The 14,317-nt window shown below is 38.2% G+C and overlaps 1 protein-coding gene across 1 annotated transcript in view; it reads right to left on the bottom strand.

The window, feature by feature from the left end:
• Positions 1-14,317, bottom strand: part of Sema3a (semaphorin 3A) — a 462,166-nt gene that overhangs the window by 341,565 nt on the left and 106,284 nt on the right. The window contains exon 2 of the mRNA XM_016008089.3: positions 11,807-11,887. The gene's annotated coding sequence lies outside the window, so the exon portion shown is untranslated. The remainder of the gene's footprint in view (positions 1-11,806; positions 11,888-14,317) is intronic.

Raw genomic sequence — 14,317 nt, 5'->3', positions numbered from 1 at the left:
CAATAAAAATTGTCCTATGCCTGTGATGAATGCCAAAGCTGTTGTAAATTCATATTTCACATTGAAAATTCATTCTCAAAGGACCAAAAACTTTTAAGTTCTTACTTGCTAGATTTGTAAGGTGTTATACTAAAAGAGACTACAATTACAAAAGTATCACTGTATTTCTCATTGCCTTTCCAAGTTAACTTGGAGCACATTGGCATTATTCAGGGGTTCACTGCTATAGAATAATTCTTTTGTACACTGTGAAGATTTGTCACTCAGAATGGTTTGATGAAAGTCTGATTGGCTGGTAGCCAGGCAGAAAGTATAGACAGGACAACCAAACTAAGAATACTGGGAAGAAGAAGGGTGGAATCAGAGGAGTGGCCAGATAGACACAGAGGAAACAGGATATGTATGAAATGAAGTAACAAGTCATGAGCCATGTGACAGAGCTTAGATGAGAAATATAGGTTAATTTAAGTTGTGAGAGCTAGTTAGTAATAAGCCTGAGCTATTGGCCAATCATTTATAATTAATATTGAGTCTCCATGTTGGTTATATGGGGACTAATGGGCAGGAAAGAAAAGTCCACCTACACTACACAGTTAATTAGTTGATATAGTGATAATGTGCTCAGCTTCCAAGGAAAATAGACAAAATGACACATTTAGGTCAGGTACTCAAATCAATAGTAGTTTTTCCAAATTACAAGTGTAAAAATTATATGGAAAGGAATTGCTTTAAAAAATATAAGGAATTAAACTTTGGTATAATATTTCATTTCTTCATTTTTCTTTTTCTCTTGAATATTGTCAGCATTTTAAAATATACTTTTACTTATATATTACTATAAGAACTAGGTTAAGAATTTTCATTAACCCGTGTGAATTAAGTTTAATTAAGCTACAAGAAAACTGATGGTAAGCCACAAGGAAAAGAAAATAGGATATGATAAGACAGGTTGCTATTACTCAACAGAAATAAAATGAAATTAAATTGCTATAAATAAAGGTACAACTTGGTGATTGTCATTGTTTCTCATGTGAAATTTAACTGACAACTTTTCCAATATAAGGTAAACAAACATACAACCAACTCTAAAACTGAGGAAAGACAGAAGAATGGGATGTAAAATAAATGATAAGGTATCAGCTACACAAAATGTCAGGAAGGTCAAATCGGGTTATTTGTGCAAACACTAAATGAGTTAATACTGCATTAACTAGCCATGGTAGGACAGAGAGATGATTGTAAAACAGCTTTTTGGAAACAGATATGAAAAATTAAACAGGAAATTGCTATGTTTTATCATCCCAGAAAGGAAAAGTCAATTTTTTTGAGAAGATAAGAAACTTGAGTTTCTCCCCCACCCCCAACCCCTAAGGATTTCACATCTTGCTCATCAGATTCTTTCTCAGCCATGTTCATTGGCACCCTATTCACAATAACTAGGAAAGAGAAACAATAAATATTCTTCAACTGGTGACTAGATAATGAAAATGTGGATTATCTACACAGTGGATTCTATTCAGCTGTAGAAAAATGTAATTTTCAGGTAAGTGAATGAAACTAAAAAATATACTGGGTGAGGTAACTGTGACCGAGAAAGACACAAGCTGTATGTTCTTTACTATCTGCATGTTCCAGCTTTTAATCTTAAGATGTGAATACACAACCTGGAGTCATGGCAGAAACCAGGGAAGTAAAAACAAACCATGGGCAGGGAATAGAAGAAATCCTAGAAAGGGAGATAATAGGCTGCAGTTGTTATGACGTGGAAAATGCTAAGATGGGGAGGGGACTTGACCCGAGGAAAAGTAGGGAGTCTACTGAGTTAGAGTGGGGAGGAGAGATAAAGAATGTCAGAGATCATTTAAAAACTCATAGGGCAACACTTTATGTTCACAACATTGTATGTGTATATATGTATACTTATATGTGTGTGCATATATAAAAAGTTTAGATGAGGCCGGGCGTTGGTGGCGCACGCCTTTAATCCCAGCACTCGGGAGGCAGAGGCAGGCGGATCTCTGTGAGTTCGAGGCCAGCCTGGGCTACCAAGTGAGCTCCAGGAAAGGCGCAAAGCTACACAGAGAAACCCTGTCTCGAAAAAACCAAAAAAAAAAAAAAAAGTTTAGATGAAATCCCACCATTTGGGCTCATAATGCTCCCCCAACAGCCCCTGCCTGTCTAATAATGTGAAATCATTTCATAGGTCTAGTGGTTAAGCCACAGATACAAGAAGACAATGGAAGATCTCTCTTCCTAGGAAGCTCACAGTATTTGGCTAGAACTAAGGTGTTGTTTTATTTTGTTTTGTTTTTTCTTCCATAGAAGGTGAATTTAATTAACTTTCTATAATACTGGAAGATCTTGTAATTTGGGCATGTTTTAAAATTAGCTGACTTTGAAATCTGCTTTTAATTTAGTATTAATTGGTTCCCTGTAGATCTCAAGAATGGTTGAAAAGCAACAAATCAGAGTCCAAGCAGAGCTTTTCAAGTTCTGCACATAAAAATAAGCTATTTTTCCAGTTGAAACAATCACAAGCTAATGGAGTCCTGCTGAAGACTGTATTCTGAAGTAGAGATAACTAACGTAGAAGCATGTTCTGGTGAGCAGCCTGGAGTCCAGCCAGTGGACCTTAGAGATCCCTAACACCTGGGAGACTTGTATTAAATGGACAGAATGACAGGGCAATTAAAAAATGACTAGAATGTTACTACACAACCAGGGGGATAAATAAAAAAACAAAAACAAAAATGGAAAGCTAATACTAAGAAATTCTACAACAGTAACTGAACTATGCATGTGTACAAGGAAATGTATCTATTTTTACTGAACAAGGGATTTATATATTTTAAATACAAAGTAATAATGTATTAAAATAAATAAATGGGACTAATTGGGGGGAAGAATGAAATAAATAGTTAAAGAATTATTTCTACTAATGATACCCATGTTACAGCGAGTCTTATGAGATGGCCTAACAAATTCCAGCCTTCTGGAAAAGGGCAAGGACTGCAAGGAGAATCTCACAAGCATCCCCTACTATTAATCCATGTGGACTGAAATGGCATGTTCACGTCAAAGAAGCACCTAGTGCAGGTCTGAGTAGTCGACAAGAGGATGCAAGAGGAAGCTGTGCTGTGTGTCCATCATCCCTGCTTCCCACAGACAGTCCTGGTAGAGAACTGAGGAATAACTTGGTCCTTGGTATTACCCTACTTTCTGTTCCTTATTCGCCTGTAATTCACTTATTCTTTTTGCTTTCTACTTGCCTTGAGTACAGATTTTAATGATTCTTGTATAATTCTGTATATGGCATTTACTGGTAAGAATGCAAAGTCTGAAGCCCATCTCTCTGAAAGAGAAGCTGTTTTGTCATATCAGTGTGATAAATGCCTATCTTTAATACTGAGTTACCAGGGAAAATAACATCAACACTTTCCTCCTAGCAGTGTTGAATGGATGCAAAGACAGAACGAAAGAACCTTCTCAGTTCCATACACAATAAATACTTCGCAAATGTTACCTTCACATTATCATTCAAGACTGAGATGGCCATGAATATTGGAAGGTAATTAAAGAACTTCTGAAACTTTCAGTGAGAACAAGCTCCCTGTTTGTCAGCGTTGGGTAACAGTTTCTGATAGTGGCCCATGGCAGATAAATGTCTGCAGATAAGACTTATTCTGCTTTCTCATATTCCCTTGCAGTTATGGTGTCTTACTGTAAAGGCCTGTAATATAGAATCCTCTTCTGTATGTATAGAATTATATTAGCTATTGCTATTTACATATTTATATAGTATTTTCTATTTTTCCCCAGTAGCTAACATGGATGTACTTGTCCATCATTTGATTGTTGGGTAAACACATAACTCATTAGTATGAAACTGCCATTCAAACAACAAATATAAAGTGAAAATTATCACATGTGAATTCTACTCAGGGCTCCTTGAAGTTAGGTCTATGCAGACTCAGTGTTGTTCTTGTGCTCTGGCTGCACCAGAGAAGTGTTCACTCTTTAGGAAACATTGTACAGATGGAGTAGATGGGAAAATGAAAATGGTACCTAGCAAGCCACAGTGCGGGTAGGTTCTCTGAGCAACCAGCTGGTGGGAGGAAATAGATGATGTGTTCTGACACAGATCACCAAGCTGCCTCAGAAGTCCAACCAAGTAGCAAGGCCTTTGAGTCCATGCACATCTGTTGAAATCCTCTTTCAGCGAAGCCACATCATCTGACAAATTCCCGAAAACACATTATTGAAAATTCCATTCATCAAAGATAAAGGAAATGAATGATTTGAGAAGCAGCTATTCTGGACCTAATTTTAAGCTCCCACAATTGATTCATTAAGTGTGAGAAATAAGAATCTCAAAGAAAACAGTTCAGTGAACTCAAATCCCACTAAACTCCATGAGACCAGATTGTGTTTTCACTATTGGGTATTTGAAAAAGGACATCCACAGCCCCAGGCAATCACTGATAAATGTTTTCTTCCATTTTGTAAAAGAAAGTAATAGTTTTATTCAGCTCATATTCTAAGTTATTTAAATATATGGGCATGAGTATTTTAATTACTTGCATGAAAGTATATTTTATATTCTTGGGTCAAGCTTTCTAAATAAACGTGATTCCTTCTAACGTGATCTACAGAAGGTGAATGGACACACACTAAAGCTCAGGGTTCATAGACTGTCGTGACTGCCCCTTCCATACTGTCCTATCCCTTGCTCATGTGCAGCTGTGCTGTCTGGTGGACATTGTCATTAATCCCAGATGCTGATATGGCCTTGCGTGTTCTGGGACAAGTTTTCTCAGTGTGTAATCTAATCTAGTGAGCCCTGGACTTCCTCTAAACCATTTTATGGTAAGGACATCAAAATTCCTTAAAAAAAAACACTAGGATAATATCTCCCTCTTCATTCTCATCATAGTGTATACATGTATGTATGTATGTATGTATGTATGTATGTATGCTTTTCTATGTGTGCCTGTGTGTGTGCCTGTGTGTGTGTGCCTGTGTGTGTGTGCCTGTGTGTGTGTGCCTGTGTGTGTGTGCCTGTGTGTGTGTGTGTGTGTGTGTGTGTGTGTGTGTGTGTGTGTGTTGTGTACCATGTGTTTACAGTGCCTTCTGGGACCAGAAAAGTTTTATCCAATCCACTGTAGCTGGAGTTATAGGCAGTTGTGAGTCCTTCAACGCGTGTGCTTGGTACGAAACGGTGATCTTCCACAAGAGTAGCTTGTGGCAATTTACCTGCTTGTGACAGCTTCAATGCAAGCTTTTCAAAAGTCAAAGAAAGGAAGTTTAGCGGCTGGACATATGACTTGGCAGTTAGGGTCATGTGAAAGATATAGCTTGAGAGCGGGAAACATTATGGGGTTAGGGAGAAATCTGGTGCTAGGGAAATTCCCAGGAGCCCACAAGGATGACTCCGGCTGAGACTGTTATCAGTAGTGGAGAGGGTGCCTGAACTGCCCTACCCTGGTCAACAGACTGGTGAATATCCTAACTGTCATCATAGAACCTACATCCAATAACTGATGGAAGCAGATCCACAGCCAAGCACTGGGCCAAGCTCTGGGAGTCCAGCTGAAGAGAGGGAGGAGGGGTTATATGAGCAAGGGGGGTCAAGATCATGATGGGGAAAACCACAGAGATGGCTGACTCAAGCTGGTGGGAGCTCATGGACTCTGGCCAGTCAGCTGGGGAACATGCATGGAACCAAACTAGCTCCTTTGAATGTGGGTGTCAGTTATATGGCTAGATCTGTTTGGGGAGCCCCTGGCAGTGGGACCAGGACTTTTCTTGGGTGCATGAAATGGCTTTTTCAAACACATTCCCTATAATGGGATACCTTGCTCAACCTTGATACAGCAGGGAGAGGCTTGGTCTTGCCTGAACTTGGTATGCCAGACTTTGTTGACTCCTCGAAGGAGGCCTTATCCCCTATGAAGAGTGGATGGAGGTGGGTGGCTGGAGGTGGGGGGGAGAAAGGGGGAGGGAGGGGAAACTGTGATAGGTATGTAATATGAAAAAAAATTAAATAAAAAACTCAAAGATTCTTGTATTTATTATAAAAGAGACCTTCCCATTACTTTTTACTTGATTCAACCTTGTGATCTAATTCTACCAGTAATCCATAGAAGCATATCATAGTGCTTCAGCAGTGAAATTCTCCTGTGAGTCTTGTGGGGTCCACACATGTAAGGTAGACTATGGAATACTGGTTTAAATACAGCCATCTCTACCATCTCATGGTGAAGTTGATCATGCAGTAACAAACATCACCCCTAACCAAATGATTCCAAGGGTAATAAATAGCACAAAAGTGAAATTATGTAATGAAAAATAATGTCATGATCTTTTGATCTTTAAAAATATATTTAAATACATGTCTTTCTTAATGTACTGTAATCAGTTACATCCCTGAGCAAACTATAATAGTAGAAAACAAATCCATGTTGTCCAATTTTCACATTCCTTTTAAGACTTAGTAGTCTACACCCAGCATTCATAGTCTACCAAGCAAGATTATAGGACACAATTTTTCCTACCTGAGTTAATTAGCACCACATTGCAAAATTACTACAAATTTCCCCAATAGATGAACGCAGTTCATCTACAAACATTAAGTGAAGGGCTTTCTGTGCATTAAAAATCCATATGCTATTTTTTGAAACACTTTAAGGCCTACCAGGACAGAACTTCTTACATAGCTCACCATAAGAAAGAGATATTTCAAATTTAGTTATTTGATTCTACAGGTTTTTCCTGATAGATAAAGACAGACAGGTCATCTGAATAAAATGAAACAGGAAAACATTGAATTAAATGACAACCTAAATCAAATGAACCCAACAAATATCTATAGAACATTTCACACAAACACTAAAGAATACACATTCTTCTCAGCAGCCCAAAGAAATTTCCCCAGAACTGAAACTTGACCACAATAGAATGAAGGTAGATATCAACAACCATAAAATATACAGAAAGTATATAAACTCCTGGAGATTAAACAATAAACTGTTTGGTGCTTAATTGAGTGAGTAAAGAAATCAAGAAGAACACATTTTTTTAATTGAATGAAAATAAAAACTTAACATATAAAATCTTTGAAACACAAGGAAGATAGTCTTAAGGATGATAGCACTAAGTGCCTATAACCAAAATTTTAAGAGTCTCAAATCAATAATATAATCATTTATCCATTGAGTTTGAAGAAAAGAAAAAAAATACTAGACAAGAACAGAAAGGCTTCATCTAGCAATTGGGTGGACACAGATGCAGACATCTACAAACATTAGGCAGAGCTCAGGGAATCCTATGGAAAGGGATGGGGGAGATTGTAGGGGCCAGAGGGGTCAAGGGCACCACAAGAAAACCCACAGAATCAACTAACCTGGGCTCATAGGGGCTCACAGAGATTGAGCCGATAACCAGAGGCCTGCATGGGACTAACCTGGGCTTTTTGCATATTGTTACGGTTGTGCAGCTTGGTCTTATTATGGGGACTCCTAACAGTGAGAGCAGGGGCTGTCTCTGACCCTCTTACTTGCTTTAGGGTCCTTTTCCTCCTACCCATTGCCTCATCCAGCCTCAATAGGAAAGGAGGTGCCTAGTCTTACTGCAACTTGATATGCTATGTTAGGTTGATATCTTTAGGAGGCTTACCCTTTTCTGAAGAGAAAGGAAAAAAGTGGATGAGGGCAGAGGGGAGGAACTGGGGGGAGAAGAGGGAGAGGAAACTGCTGTTGGAATGTAGAAATAAATTAAAAAATAAAAAAACATTAAACAGGAAGAGATTTCCAAAATTAGGCTTAAAATGATTTCAATACAAATAAGCAAGTAATTATAAAGCATACAAGGTATAAATGAAATAGTCGGTTTATTGAAAAGATAAGATTGATAAACCATTATCTAAACTTACCAGACTCAAATTAAAAAAAATTAGAAATGAAGAGGGAAACATTACAACAGATACTAGTGAAATTCAGGAAATCATAAGAACATACTTTAAAAACCCATATTCCACAAATTTGGAAAATACCAAAAAAAGGGATGAATTTCTAGATGCATACAATACAACAAAATTAAACTAAGGCAATATAAGTAACTTAAGCAGAATAATAACCAGCAACAAAATTTAGGTAGTAATAAAAATTTTACTAACTAAAAATACCCTGGATGGGTTTATTACTGAATTCTACCCAAACTTCAAAGAAGAACTGACATCGATAGTAATCCGATTATCCCAAGAAAGAAGACACTCACACTCTTTTTATGAAACTGGTGTTACCCTGGTCCAAAAAGCAGATAAAGACACAGCAAACAAAATTATAGAGTGATCTCCCTGATGAAGACATATGCAAAACTACAGTCCCAATATATGAACAACATGAAGCAGACTCGGTAGGTGCTGTGTGCATGTGCGTGTGCATTTGTGTGTATTAAAAAGAGAACAGGAAGCCCAGATGGATGGGATGCAAACACAGTAGGAGCTATAGTTGAGAGGGATATATGGAAATGATATTAAGATACTATATTCATGTATAAAATTCTCAAAAACATTTCAAAACTAAAAATATTACAGAGTTTAGACAGCAGCAACCAAAAAAAAAAAAAAAAAAAAGAGAGACTGACAACCTAATTTTGAACTCATCTCAGAAAGATCATTTGTCAGCACCATGTTGTTTGAATTCCATAGATGGTTAAACACATGTAAATCAATAGATGTCATACATCACACAAATAGACTCATAATAGAAACAACACATTTCATTAGACACAGAATAGCTTTTGACAAAATCCAATATCCGTTGTGATAAGAGTTGTGGAGAGGCCTGTAAGAGAAGGAACATGACAAGGCAATATAGGACTAACCTATAACCAAATACATTAAATGAGGAAACTCAAGAGTTCCCACTATGATAAAGAACATGTCAAGCTTATCCATTGTCTCCACTGCTCTTCCATGTATACAGCAGTAAGACAAGAGAAGTAAATAAAAAGGAAGAGAAATATGAAAGAAGATGATATGATTCTTCACATAAAAGACTCTAAAGATTCCACCAAAATAGTCTTAGGCTGACCAGTAATTTCAGAAAATTGACAGAATACAAAATATCAGTAGCTTTTCTGTGAACAAATGGACTGAAAAAGAAATCAGAAAAGTAATCCCATTTACAAAAGCCCCCCGCCACACACACACCAGAAAAACAATGCATAAATAATTCTAAGTAAATAAAAGACATCTTCAATGAAAATTTTAGTACACTTAAGAAAAAACTTGAGTGAGACTCTAGAAGATGGAAAACCTTCCCATGCTCATGGATTGGTAGAATTAATGTAGTGAAAATGATAATATTTCAAAAATCAATAAAACCCCAAGCAAAATTCCAATGCCATTCTCCATAGACATAGAAAAGCCATCCAGAAATGTACATACCCAAAGCCATCTTGAACAAAAATATACTGCAGAAGGTACCAACAAATCTGGCTCCACTTTATACTATAGGGCCATAGTAATAAAAACAACCTGGAACTGGTACAAATATAAGTCTACAGTATGACAGTTTCCCAATTACAAAGAAGAAAAAATTCACTGGAGAACAGAGGGCATCTCTAACAAATGTGTTAGGAAGATTGGGATTCAGAGTGAGAAGAAAGAAACTAGATCCTTCCCTTTCAGAACTGGAGTCTAAATAGTTCAGAGACCTGAACCCAAGACCTGATCGACCGGAACTATTACTGGAAACATAGAGCATGTTTCAACTTGCAGGTACAGGTAAAGGCTTTCTGTTTTCTGAATGAGACCCCAGGTACACAGGAAATAAGAGCAACAATCAACTAATAGACTATCACTATAAGTATCTCTATATAGCAGCATACATTACAAAGTGAGTTATTGGGAATAACAGAGAATGGAAAAAAAGTTTGCTGACAGAGGATTCATGTCTAGAAAATACAAAAATATCCAAAAATTAGACACTAAGAAAACAAACAACCCAATTAAAAGATGAGCTATGGGACTGATCAGAATATTCTCAAAAGAAGAAATACAAAGGGCTGGAATACTTTAAGAACACTAAAAAGTCCTAGCTATCAGGGAAATACAAATTAAAACACGAGGGAAACAGGTTTAACAATTCATATGACAGCCTACTATCACATACAACCAACTTAAAAATGTAAGGGAGGGCAGGTAGAGGAACATAAGTTAATGGAAAAATGTGGGGTGATACTGAGCATTAATAGATTAAGTTGGGATGGGGGGATGGGAGGGATACTGGGAAAACGGGTATCTTAATCGAAACAAAAAATCTATGAAAAGCCTTATGGAAATCTAATAGTTTTTAAGTTAATTGCAAAACACAACTTTAAAAAATAGCATGATTGGAATTACCCTGCATGTATCCACAGTTCCTCTCTCACATGACATGATTTATTAAGTGAACATCACAGGACAAAGCATGGGTTACTGCCTTTGTACCGCCAGGAGACCTCAGAGGCAACCAAAGGAACAGGGGTTATTGCCATGGCCCTTAGCTGCCCAAAACTACATGGCAAAACACTCTTGCTGAGCACTTAGCATGCAGCATATGGAGAAATCAGTCTCCAGCTGATAGGAAAACTTCCTCCATGATGTTCAGGTTACAGTGCTGGAAGGGGTGGACAGGTTGAAGTGAGAGAAAAGACATCAGCGGGTTGACTCAGCACTGGGCACTGAATGCTGAATACCAACCTGCAGGGCACGTTATGGTCCTAATGCAGTAATAGCATGAGTGTAATGGGCAACTAAGCACAGGACAGAATTTCATGCCTGATGCAGTAAGTAATGTTCATCAACAGCTGGTGGCTGGGAAGATCGTAGGCCCTGGGGTAGAACCTGCTATTGTTATTTTACTAAAAGACCACACTTTCAAAATATTCATGTTTATTCTTGTGAATGCTGGCTGACCACAGCCTTGGTCAGAGAAATGTCTTTGGCCCTGGAAAGCAGTCAATGGTGAAAAGCAGAACTGGTTGAATGCTAAGAACAGGAGACTGAGTGTTCAGCCCTAAACCGGACATCTACATTAACTCCACTATCATTAATGTTCAGGGAGTGCAGAAGAAAAGGAGGTAAGAATGGAAGAACTGGAGGATGGGAAGGCATGCTGGAGGTGCTGTAATCTAGACACGACACAGCTGTCATGATTATGAGCTGACAGCAGTTGGGTTTACTACTACAAGACATGTGCAATATCAAGCCAGCCAAAGCCAGCACAGACAGGGGAGGGCTGATTGTTCTGTTTTGAAGGTGTGACCACTGGTAGGTTCCTCAAGTTCCAGTAGGTATCCCCTTACCTTTGTGCATATGGGCATCATGAACTGGCCCTCATGACAGACACACAATACTGGAAGGTGTATGTCAGGGCAAACGTGGGAAAAGTTAGAGGGAGGAAATATGAGATAGAGGAGATCGTAGTTCATTGCATGTAAGTATGACATTCTCAAAAATAAAGAAAAAATAAAAAATAAATTAAATTTTAGGAGGAAGTATAAAACCATATAATTGTTACAGATATTTCATTCATTATTCCAAAGTATGTTTCACAGTCAAAAAACAATATTCCATGCAATAGGAATTTGAAAAAGACAACGTTACTTGGTTGTGTTTTGATTTTCCTCTCAAACTGCTTTCCTCTCTTGGCTATAAAGACATAAAGGAGTTAAGAATCTCTTTAAAGAGGTATGGGTTTCACTTGCCGACAAAGGCAAGCTGGGGAGCCCATGCCTTGCAGTGAGTGTTTCCTCTCCTTACCCACAGAAGTGAAGGTGCTCGTGAGGACTTCTTCCTGTTATCACCTGACAGCCTGGGCCATGGATCGTGCTTCAAAACTGCCTGGAACACAAAGCCGGGGAACAAAACTTGAATTCTGACCTTTATAAAAACCCCAACTTTCTTTGTAAACTTCCTTATTAAAGCCCATCCCTGCATACCTTGAAACCCTTTCTGAACCGTCTCCAGCCAGGCCAACTTCTCTGCTCTCATCACCAGCCACTCAGGTCAGCCTTATCTCCCTACTCCTTCCCAAATTGGATCCTAGGAGATCATGTCCATCACTGGAGTGTTAAATTTGGCTCATGTCTTCTCACTCTCCACTTAGCTGACTTATCTTTTTAGACAAAATCTGTTCACCCCTTAGCCACTAGAGACATTTCCTGTCCTCTGTCTTCACAGTGCTTCCGGACTCAATCTTTTCTCCCGTTTCTGCTGAACTCACTGGGTGAGCACTAGTCCCATCAGGATCTGGTTCTCCGGCAAGCATGCGATTTTTCTTGCACACAATTATTTACAAATGGTCTTTTTAGAACTTTATGGCATGCTTTTCTGGAACAACTTGAATAAGAATTCTGGATTCTGGCTGTCACGCTCGTGTGACACAGCAGCCCCAGCTTTGGTCTCTGTGGTATACGGGTGAGGGGGGTGGACAGAGTGGTGACTGGTTTAGTGAGTCACTCACAGAGAGGCTTTAGCCCTGGAAACTGAATCCACAAAGACACATGAGAGAAAGCAGCCCTTAGAAAAGAGAGGCAAACTCCTTTCACAGCAAGTAACTACCTGACAGAAATTCAGCGGCATCCTTCCTCCCCTTGGGAAATTAAAATGTCTGACTATAGGTTTCTATCTTAGTTGGGAAACAATACATTTTCAAACAAAAGCCAGTTGCTTTGGTGGTGCTTTGTGCCACGTGACATTATACTCATTCTCACAGATGGGTGGTTGTATCAGCCATTCCTTGGCTATGCATTTGGTAATGAGACTTTGTTTTAGAAACAGAATGAAATGAAAGTGATAGTGTATCTGTTCCAAGCAAGAACCCAAGAAATACATTGCTATTTGGTTTCTTGTGGATTCCATTTGCTAGAAGATAGATACCTCTGGCTAACCTGTGTTGCCAGAAAACAACAACAACAACAAAATGATGAGAAACCTGTACAACAGAAAAGCAGGGCCAAGGTGGCTCAGTCCAGTCAGCCACAGTAGTCAACCTTCAGGAGCTACAGGGAGCTTGCATCAGGTGACTCCACGTGTCTGACTTCAGGGTTGCTGATGGCATGATGGACACCAAATTTATCCTGGTCTCTCCCATTGTATTTTAGTCCACATTCATTACAATAGTTTCTCAGATAAAAATAGAATTATTTACCTACAAGCTATGTTCTATTCCATCTTCCTCTTGATTTTGTAAATATGTTTTCAACTAGAATAAAAGGTTGATTTTTTTTTCATAATTAAAAAGATAAAACTGAATGATGGCCTTTCCTCAAAGAATGAAGTAACAGGATTACACTAAAAATGTATAATCAGCACAGGCATTTTCAGATCTAAATTTCTATTTCTTGCCTCATAGTAATGCATCAGTTTACTCGATTGCCAGAATCATGCTTTGATTTCCTAGAAAAGCCCTACATTTTTTCTGTCTCCCAATGTGAGCATCATGTGACAGTTCTTAAGAGGAGAAGAGAAACAGTATAAATACAGACAAATTGCAGACCTGTTATGCAGAAGCTATTTGCCCTTGGAAAATGATTAAGGTATTTTAGAATTATTTTTTTATTTTTCTGAGCTTCAGGATTTTATTGTAAAGAAGATATTAGGAGTAGCATTTAATTATTTATATAACATGTAGTAGTCCTTTACCAAGTACATGGCAAACAGAAGTGAGCAGTACTATTTGAAAGCTGAAGTTATACTTGTTAACCTCTTACGTTCTATTACATCTTTTAAAAGTATTTATTAAAATTTAACATGATATTTGTTTAAGGGGTATAAAGGGGCAAAACGAAGGCCCACTATACAGGCATCAAGAAGGCCTAAGTGGGAAACCAGGGGGAGTTTAGAGTGGCTGAGACATCCTTTCCGGGGCAGCAGCAGGGAAGAAAATCAGGATAAATGGACATTGACGTGCAAAGCTTCAAGACATTGCTGTATTGCTGGAAAATCAGCAGTAGATTCATGAAAGACTGAGTGTGTTAATATATGCATCATTAGCCAACAATTCTATTCAGGGAAATGAATTCAAACAGTAGCAATAAATTTTGGGGAAAGATGCTTTCACAAAAATGCGCATAAAAGTGGAAATAGAAAACATCCATGCCCCTTTAAAAGGAATATACTCACATTATTCAATGTGGACACCACACTTAAGATGCCTATTTGTTAGACACATGTTTCATGCACATGGTTTATGGTAATGAACATGTGTATGGTTTTGTAGAACTGTGCACTTATTCAGTGATAAAATATAAACATATCTTAATGTTACAT

The sequence above is a fragment of the Peromyscus maniculatus genome, chromosome 3 (genome assembly GCF_049852395.1).
Source record: "Peromyscus maniculatus bairdii isolate BWxNUB_F1_BW_parent chromosome 3, HU_Pman_BW_mat_3.1, whole genome shotgun sequence".
Classification (NCBI taxonomy): Eukaryota; Metazoa; Chordata; class Mammalia; order Rodentia; family Cricetidae; genus Peromyscus; species Peromyscus maniculatus.
Note: the sequence above shows the minus strand (reverse complement) of the source record. Positions and strands in the feature narration are given on the sequence as shown.